Source organism: Lygodium microphyllum, chromosome 20 (genome assembly GCF_053477565.2).
Source record: "Lygodium microphyllum isolate KBCC chromosome 20, Lygodium_microphyllum_v1.1.10, whole genome shotgun sequence".
NCBI classification, from domain to species: Eukaryota; Viridiplantae; Streptophyta; class Polypodiopsida; order Schizaeales; family Lygodiaceae; genus Lygodium; species Lygodium microphyllum.
Window position 1 is genome coordinate 9,419,625 of NC_141154.1, and position 8,628 is coordinate 9,428,252.

The window sequence follows — 8,628 nt, forward strand, 5'->3', positions numbered from 1 at the left end:
ATGCCAATTGGACTAGTGTCAACTGTCAATACAATAGGTCTATCACAATTATAATCTGCTTTCCTGAGAGTAGGAGCATTCTGCAATAACTTCTTCAATTTCCGCATGGCTTTAGTGTGGCTCTCATCCCAATAGAATTTCTGCCCCTTTCGAAGCAGCTGATACAAACAATCTGCTATGTGTGCAAAATGAGGTATCCAAATCATATAAAACACACAAGCACCAATGAATCTCCGTACCTCTGAAGTAGTAGAACAATACTCTGCAATCTTGCCTATAGCATTCACCTTATCAGGTGAGGGTTTCCTGCCATAATAACCACACATATGCCCAACAATGACAACCTCATTCACTCCAAAAACAGATTTTTGCCCTGAAAGTGTCAAGTTCACTTCTTCTAACCTGGCCAATATCTTCTCACATGCTGAAATATGATCAGCCACAAAGTATCTGCATCCCTGCTCATTTAGGCTCTCATTCTTCTCTTCTTCTGCACACCCCTTAATGGGCACATCATCCAAGAAAGGCATAGTAAGCTGAGGTATGTAATCACGAAGGACCTTATGCATGGCATTCATCATATGCGCAACAAAATTAGTGGCACCTTGAGGCAAGGTACACATCCTGACAAGCCCAATAGGAATTCTCATGGTGGTTATGTCCCTGCTTTCCAAAGCCAGCTGAAACTGATCATATCCTGAATACAAATCACCCAAAGAATAGATGGCACGTCCAGCAAATGCCTCTGCAAACTCATCCACAACTGGACCTATACCAACATTCCTGATAGTAACTCTGTTCACTGGCTGCATGTCCTGAATAAATCGAAGAGTATCATTCTTCTTTGGAACTGTAAACCACCTGTTTGAGTATGGTGCAGATGAAGGCTCAAGGATTCCCATCCTGATTTTCTCATTCAATAAATCAATTAGCTTTGGCAAGTGTGCTTTAGGCACTGGAATAGGTCGGAGATTCCATGGGATATGAGGAATAGTAAAAATGACCATAGGAGCAACAACATCAGGATTCACACATCCAATCTCATGTGGGACAAAAGCAAATCCCCTTCCATGACGCTCAAGCATCTCCTGAAAGCATTGCTTCTCCATGGGTAACAAGAAATCACCATTTCCAATTTTCAATTCAGCAAGTGTCTCTGCTGAAAATTTATGACCAATATGCTCCGGATTCCTCAAAATTTGCTGTTTAGCAGCCCTCTCTATTTGCTGATCACTGTCAGATGGAAGCGGTACAGCAACCGGCTTCACCTTCTTATCCACAGTTTTGTATTTCGTGTCAACCCTGGCTTCATTATGCTCTTCTGCATTACATAAACCTTGCTGTAAATCAGCAATTCTGCACTCCAATGGCTGAATATTCTCAGCCCTCTGCTCTATGGACTGCATAGAAACAGCCCCAAACTCTGAATGCTGAAATATTTCAGCAGTAAACTCTGTTGGCTGAAAATTTTCAGCCCTCTGTCTCTCTGAAAGCTGATCATAACCAGCTGGAAACTCTGTTTGCTGAATTTCTTCAGCACTCAACACTCTTTGCTGAGTTTTCTCAGCCTCTGACTCAATCTGTGACACAAAATCTGCAATTTCATAAAACATGTCCAGGGACTGCACTAATACATTACCATGACAATTCAGCATATCAGTTTTCAGCATATCTCCCATCTCTGTCATCGTATCTGCACAAATCACACTGTCATACATCCCATCTATGTGCTCATCATCCTCCAAAATTCTTGCATTTTTCAAATTTTTCTCCTTCCTGCATATATACTGCCTGGCAGCTCTAGGCAACCTAGAAGTCTTCTGATAACTCATTGAACTGTTTGCTGAAATCCCAACATAACCGGAGGAGAAAACATCACTGCCAGGAGGCGAGAACTCCAATCTCCTCTGCTTTGTACCACCGTCGTCTCGCGAAACGGCGGTACCTAATGAAAACCCGAATCCCTCACAGTGGGTAAGGGTGCATCTCTGAGAGTATCCCTGTTTCTAACATGGTTCACACATACAGTCATAAACTGAACTGCTCTCATACCATCTTTACTGCGAATCCGTGCATAAGCAGATCCACCATCCATGACCTTTGTTTCCATGCGCATCTCTGTAATGAATGGCTGTCCAAGAATTATAGGATAAGAGCATGAATCCTGCACAAAGAAATGAAAATCCTCCTCTACATCACCAATAGAAACCCTGACACTAGGGCAAGCAGCATATAAATCACTTGCAGTGTTATTGGCGGCTCTCATACGCCACCCATGCTCTACATCCATAGGCCATCTGTTACTCTCATAAACTCCACGAACAATGAGATTAATCTCTGAACCATGATCAACCAATGCAACATAAGGCACCTGTTTCTCTCCAATCTTTACCATCGTCTCTGTAGTTGCCCTAGCCCAATGGCTCCGCGAAAAGTGACTACGCGGTATCAAAACAGGCTCATCAATTTCAGCATAATGCATAGGCTGAACCCTCTTCTCTACCTGCGGCAAAACAGAAGCATTATCAACCATAACCTCATCATCATCCTCATCCAACTCTCCAATCAAAACTCCCTGTGTATCAGTGGTAGCCAATGCATGTCTCTTCCTCTTCAGGACCTTCTAAAACTGATCCTGAAACTCTCTTTTTGAGATACCCAAAATCTCAGAAATAGTGAAAGTCACCTCACTTCCAAGTATCTTATCATTAAATATTTTATTCATGTCTCTAGATGTCTCAATATCGGACATCAATCTGAATCATGGCTGCTTTCTCTCTCTAGGCTCTTGCCTCTTTTCTCTCTTTGAGCATCCTCCATCTATCGATCTGGCCCTGGTCTTGAAGACGGTCCTGCAGTAGGTGGTGAAACAAACTCACCCCCTCTAGTCTTCTTAGCTGCACTTGGATTTTCTTCATCCCTCTTACGCTTCTCCTCAACAAATACATCTGCACCATGAGATTTAGCCAAATAAGCATAAATAGAGTACCTGTCAACAGGCGAGTCCCAACCTGTCTCTGATCTGATGCTAGAGCCTGCACTAGTCAAAACAGTTTGCTGAATTTTCCCCTTGTTTGTAGTCTCCATAGCATAAGTCCATAGTGCGGACTGAGTCTCTGATCCCTTCTCAATCTGTACTCCATATGCAGAAGCATCACCTCTAGCTGTCACATAAGAAGTACGCGCAGCCATGTCCTCCACTAACTTCTTCATTCCACCTTTACCAAAGTTGGTAGCAAGTGGAGCTCCTGTCTCAGTCAACCAAATCTTACCATCTTGCCCCCAATATACCAAATTTTGCCTCCTTGCATCCTGGAAAGAGTCACAATCCCTGCAATGCTGATGCTCCGTACTATCACACCAAATACATCTCCGATCTCTCCTAGGTGCACTAGGAGCACTCCTAGGTGCAGTAGGAGCACTAGAAGAAGTAGTAGGCACAGTCGAAGCAAACTGCTCCTTCAACTTACCCACCAACTCTTCTTTGACTGACTCAAGTGTCAAATCTGTGATGCCTTTGATTATGTCATCAAGAGAAGTAGGCATTGATGGAGCGGATGGTTTTGGAGCAGAAGGTGTAGGCATCGGTCGTGGAAAAGGAGGAATAGGTGGAGTAGAAACAGTAGGCACTGGCATAGGCCAAGAAACTGGCTGAGGAGGAGAAGAAATAACAGGGATAGAAGTAGGCATAGGAGCAGATGATGGTGTACGTGTCATGGAACCATTCTGTAGGCGAGTCTTCCATATCCTCCTCTTGGTCAAAGTCGAGACTGCATCCTGAGCATCCTGCCAATCAGTTTTAAGAAGCTCACCCAATTCTTCTTGAAGAGCAGGATCTGCAGCTTGCAAGAAAAGCTCAACTTTTTCAACATCCAATGCTCTTTGTTCAATAGCATCAAGCTGACTATACCTCTCTTCGAATTCTCAAATCAACTCTGAAGCAGCAAGACCTTTGTTTGGCATGTAGACCCACTCTCGGAATGACCGCCGAGTAGCCATACCAAAGTCCTCAAGGAAGTATTCTTCTTTCAAGGCCTTCTTAAAATCTTGCCAATGTGTATTTTGAATAAAAAGATCAGTCACTTTTGTCCTCAAAGCAGGTGTGACAAGACGAAGGAAGTACTTACTCATAAGTCCAGCAGGAACTCCAAAAAACCCCATCTTGATCTCATATGTCTTCAAATATGTTGAAACATTACGCCCGTCAAATAGCTTCTTCTCACTCTCAACTTCTTCAATAGCCTTAGTCGCGCTATTTGCATTCTCCTGCTCTGAATAGAGTTGCCTTTGCTGAGACAACTGCTGTTGATGCAATTGTTGTTGCTGCTGCATATACAATTGTGTTTGCTGATTTTGGAGCTACATATACATGGACATATTCTGCAAAATCTGTTTTAGATGCTCCGTTGAAGTACTTGACGCAGCACTCATAGATGGAGCTGAAGTAGAGGCAGCTGGAATTGTAGAAGAAGCTGAAATAGAGGCTGAAGTATCTCCCATCCTGAAATTTCTGCGACGCTTTCACGTCGGGTTCACCAAAGATGTCGAAGAGTTTGGAAAGCAATGTCGCAACTTCAGAAGTCCTTGATAATTTCAGGCTAGAAGATCCAGCAAGAAAAATGAAGTAAAATTTGTTATAATTTCAGGACACCCTGCATTCTTTTGAGCATTTAAAAGGGATTCCACCCTCTTGTTCAGCTCCATAGTTGCTTCAATAAAGTCTATAAGAACAAAAGGAGAGTTGCTTTTTCCACAAGTTTTAATTTCAGTGGTTCGATGGATCAATCTCTGAATTGTCAATGATCTCTTATGAATTCAATCCTTTGTGTTTATCACAAACATCCTCATAAGGTCACAATTCTGTTTTCTCAATCATAGATTATTTTACTGTCTTCATTATCATAAATACAAAGCTTTGCATGAATAGCACTAAGAGCTGATGGACCTTGTTTAAGCTGTGCCTTCTACATCCAACCTGGTTCTGGCTCAGTTAGCACACGTTCCTGTCAAAGTAGGGAATTCAGTATTGTTGATTTTCCAACATTAGGGTGACCAGTTGCATTGCCAAAGGACCTCCACATTCATCCTCAGAATTCAGCTCTTGGGCAGCATTTATGTCTTCTTGGGCTTTTATAAGCAAAGGCATTAACCCTTCATAAAGATCTGTTAGGCCTTCTCCTGTTTCAGCAGAGAGCGCAACAGCTTCATCAAATCCTAAAGTAAAAGATTCACCAAGTCTGGCCAGAAATCTGCCAGTACTTAATTCACTTGCAAAATTGGAACCACCAATACAGCTTCTAGAATCCGCGCGATAACCACAGCGTCAACAATCTGATTTCACTGCTGGTTCAAGCCCTTTGGGAACAAGCACTTTGCGAATCCTATGTGTGATGCAGCAGCCATCAATCCACAAGGAATCTTTGGTGACTGTGTGCTTCAATTTTAGAGACTGCAACCTGCTGAGCAGTGTAGAATGTAAGCCTCTCTCTCCGTGAAGAAGGCCCTACCTCCAATAACATGGATTTGCCTTGCTGCTCGGCTTGTTCAACCACTACGAGGGAACCTTAAAGCTGTTGTTGTACCCGTTAGAGACATCGCTCTCTCGCTCCCTCTGTCTCTCCTGTTTCCTTCGAGGCCGCAGACACACACACACAGAGTTTCCCGGTATCTCTCACAACGTAAAGCCTACTATCTATCTCCCTCACCACACAGTCTCTTGATATTTCTCACAACATGCACTCTCTCTTTCGACTTCTCTCGGCACACAAAGTCTCTGTAGCAAACACACCACCACACAGACCTCTCTCGGTCTCCAATCCAGCATACAAGCACTCCCTTTCTTGAAGTTTCTTTTTCCTTTTCGTCTGTCTCTCCCCCTTCGCAAGACTTTCGCACTCGGTTCCAGATTTAGAGCTTTCTCCAGCTTTTTCGTCGTTTACTCCTCTCTTTTTCCGCCTTCTGATTCCTCATCCAAAAAAAATCGTATGCCAGATCCATGTATTATTTTAAGATTTCCACACTGCCATGTGTATGTAACCATATTACTTCGAGTGCTTTTGCTTCAACTGGCAGGTCAAAATTTCTCCCGTCAGGCTTTAGGAGTTCTCAGCTTCTACTCTTCACCTCCTATAAATGGTATAGGAAAGAACCATCCACTATGCCTTGAGAAATGGTCATTATCAAGAGAGATTGCAAGTGCAAGTGCCACCGCTCTTTCTGACAGAGATAATGGGAGATCTACTTCAAATGTTTCAGCCTCATATTCATGATTCACATTAATTCCTTGTGGCAGAACAAATTTGTCTGCAGACATTGCATCTACTGCAGATTTCGGGTGATAAGCAGGGGCAATATCACCAAATCGAATTGCATACTGGCCAGCATCTGTAAGCATCTCATAACCAAAGCCCTGAAAATGTCGATCAATTTCACCAAGAACTTTTCCATTTTCGTCTTTCAAAGTGAAAGTCCAATTCCAAAAACCAGGATTCTCTACAACTGCAAACTGCCTCTTGCCCAAGTAAAGGTCATAGATACGTTTCCAGAGATGCCATCTCCTTTTGGCAAAGCCCACAACTCCTCCATCTATCTCAGCATAAATCGTGCTGTTAATGAACCATGGCAATCTCCTCACAGTAAATAGGACATTGCCTGATGCATCCATAATAGAAGCAGTGAATGGCCACCTTCGGTGTAGAAATTGACGAAGCAGCCAATGGCTTGATTCAATTATGTACCCAACCATCATTAATCCTTCTCGAGGGTCCATGATAACATATCAATTTTCTTGTTCAAAACCATCCAAAAGATTGGCCCACTCAATATTTCGTGTAACTATAATATCACTTCTTGCAAGCAAAGGTGCAACTTTTGCTTCTTGGGGGGTTTTTGGCTGCAAAATTCCCACCAAAGGTTGACTTGGTATGGTTGTCCCAGGCCGAATTGACGATAGAACGGTTTGCCAGTCTCTCCAAACTCTAAGAAACCTCTCTTTCCTCAAACGATCTGCAATGCGCCTCTGTCTCTAAAATGCTGCCACATTTACCATAAATATTAATAAGTGTGCTATTAACAAAAACATCTGAAGTGAAGCCCTTCATGTGAGCATCTATACTCATACGCAGAGAATAAATGTAATCATAACAACTAAGTGTGCATAAAGTATTAAATCGCACACACAACTTTCGGGTGGTTTTCACATCTCGAATGCGCAGCAATACGACAGCGGCATATCTCCTCCCTTTGGTCCAAAAACCTTGTTTTCCTTTTCTTAATAAAGCTAAGGATTTATATATTTTTTTTAAAGCTATTCTCTTCTATCATTATCCTGTCCTGTTGACCTTCCATTCATATTAGATTTGTAAAATGAGGGATGAAAGGAATTCCAAAACTTGGATTATGATCTTTTTGTGAACCTCCTCTACTTGAATTCAAGCTTTTGCTTGAGTCACTGGCATTGCTTTTCTTCAAAACATCATTTCCCACCAATTTCCATGATAAGAGAAGAGTGTTAAAGACAGTTTATGAAGGGAGCATCCTGTAGTGGGGTGCAATGTTCCTCTCATTTTGGAGACTTATTGACGAAACATTTATTGCATCTGAACTTGATGAGATTCCACAACTTGTAGCATCATTATCTATGGTAAACGGAAGATTATGTATCCAAAGAAGCTACATTGTCATCACTTTCCACCTTGAGTCATGTATTGTGTCCTAACAAGGAAATATGCTTTGAAACAGGTCTTTGTGCTCATCCACTCATGATTCAAGAAATTTGCAATCTTGGATCCATGCGATGCAACCAATCGAGCGATGCTCCCACAAAAAATTATGAATTCATTGAAGAAATTGTGACTAGCCTAACTACAGGTGCTCGTGCCTCATGCAAATACAAAAGATACACACAATGGAAAATAATATCATAATGACATTGACTAAAGAGTTCAAAATCCTAGCGAAAAAATCGGCCCTCAATTTTGCAGTGGTAGACGCCCAGCATCACGACATCCGCCCCCTCCAAACATGCACATCCTCCGACATGTGCCAACTTGTTTACCACTTGCAACATTATTTCCACCAAGATCATATGGGTAATCATCTAGGTAATATGACAAATAGGTAAGTTGACATAGGTTATCACAACATCCTCCTAGATCATATGGTAAGTATGTCTTCGTAGATAATCTCTGCATCTAGTGGCTTGTCGTAGATCATCACAGCATCTAAATCATCTTTGTCTGGTTGATCATTAGACCATCTGGTGACTCCAATCTTATCCATATCCATCTCCATAAATGGTGTAAACTTTGGCAAATCATCAACACTATCCAAAAGTAATTTAACGTTATTGTCAATTAACACCATATTGAGGAATATGGGAACTTCCACTACAAGGAATTGGGTAATTAGCAACGCCGATTAGCGACGGTGGATATCGGCGTCGCTATTTGCATCTCATTAGCCAATAGCGAAGCCGCAGGAAAAAAAACACGGCCGAAACCCGAGCATCGTTTTCATTTCTTTTGCTTCGACTTTTGAGAGCGAGAGCGAGGGAGAGAGCGAAGGCTTTGTGAGAGAAGGAGAGGAAGAAGACTTGCTGCTGCCGCCGCCGCCGCCGCTGCCGCCGTT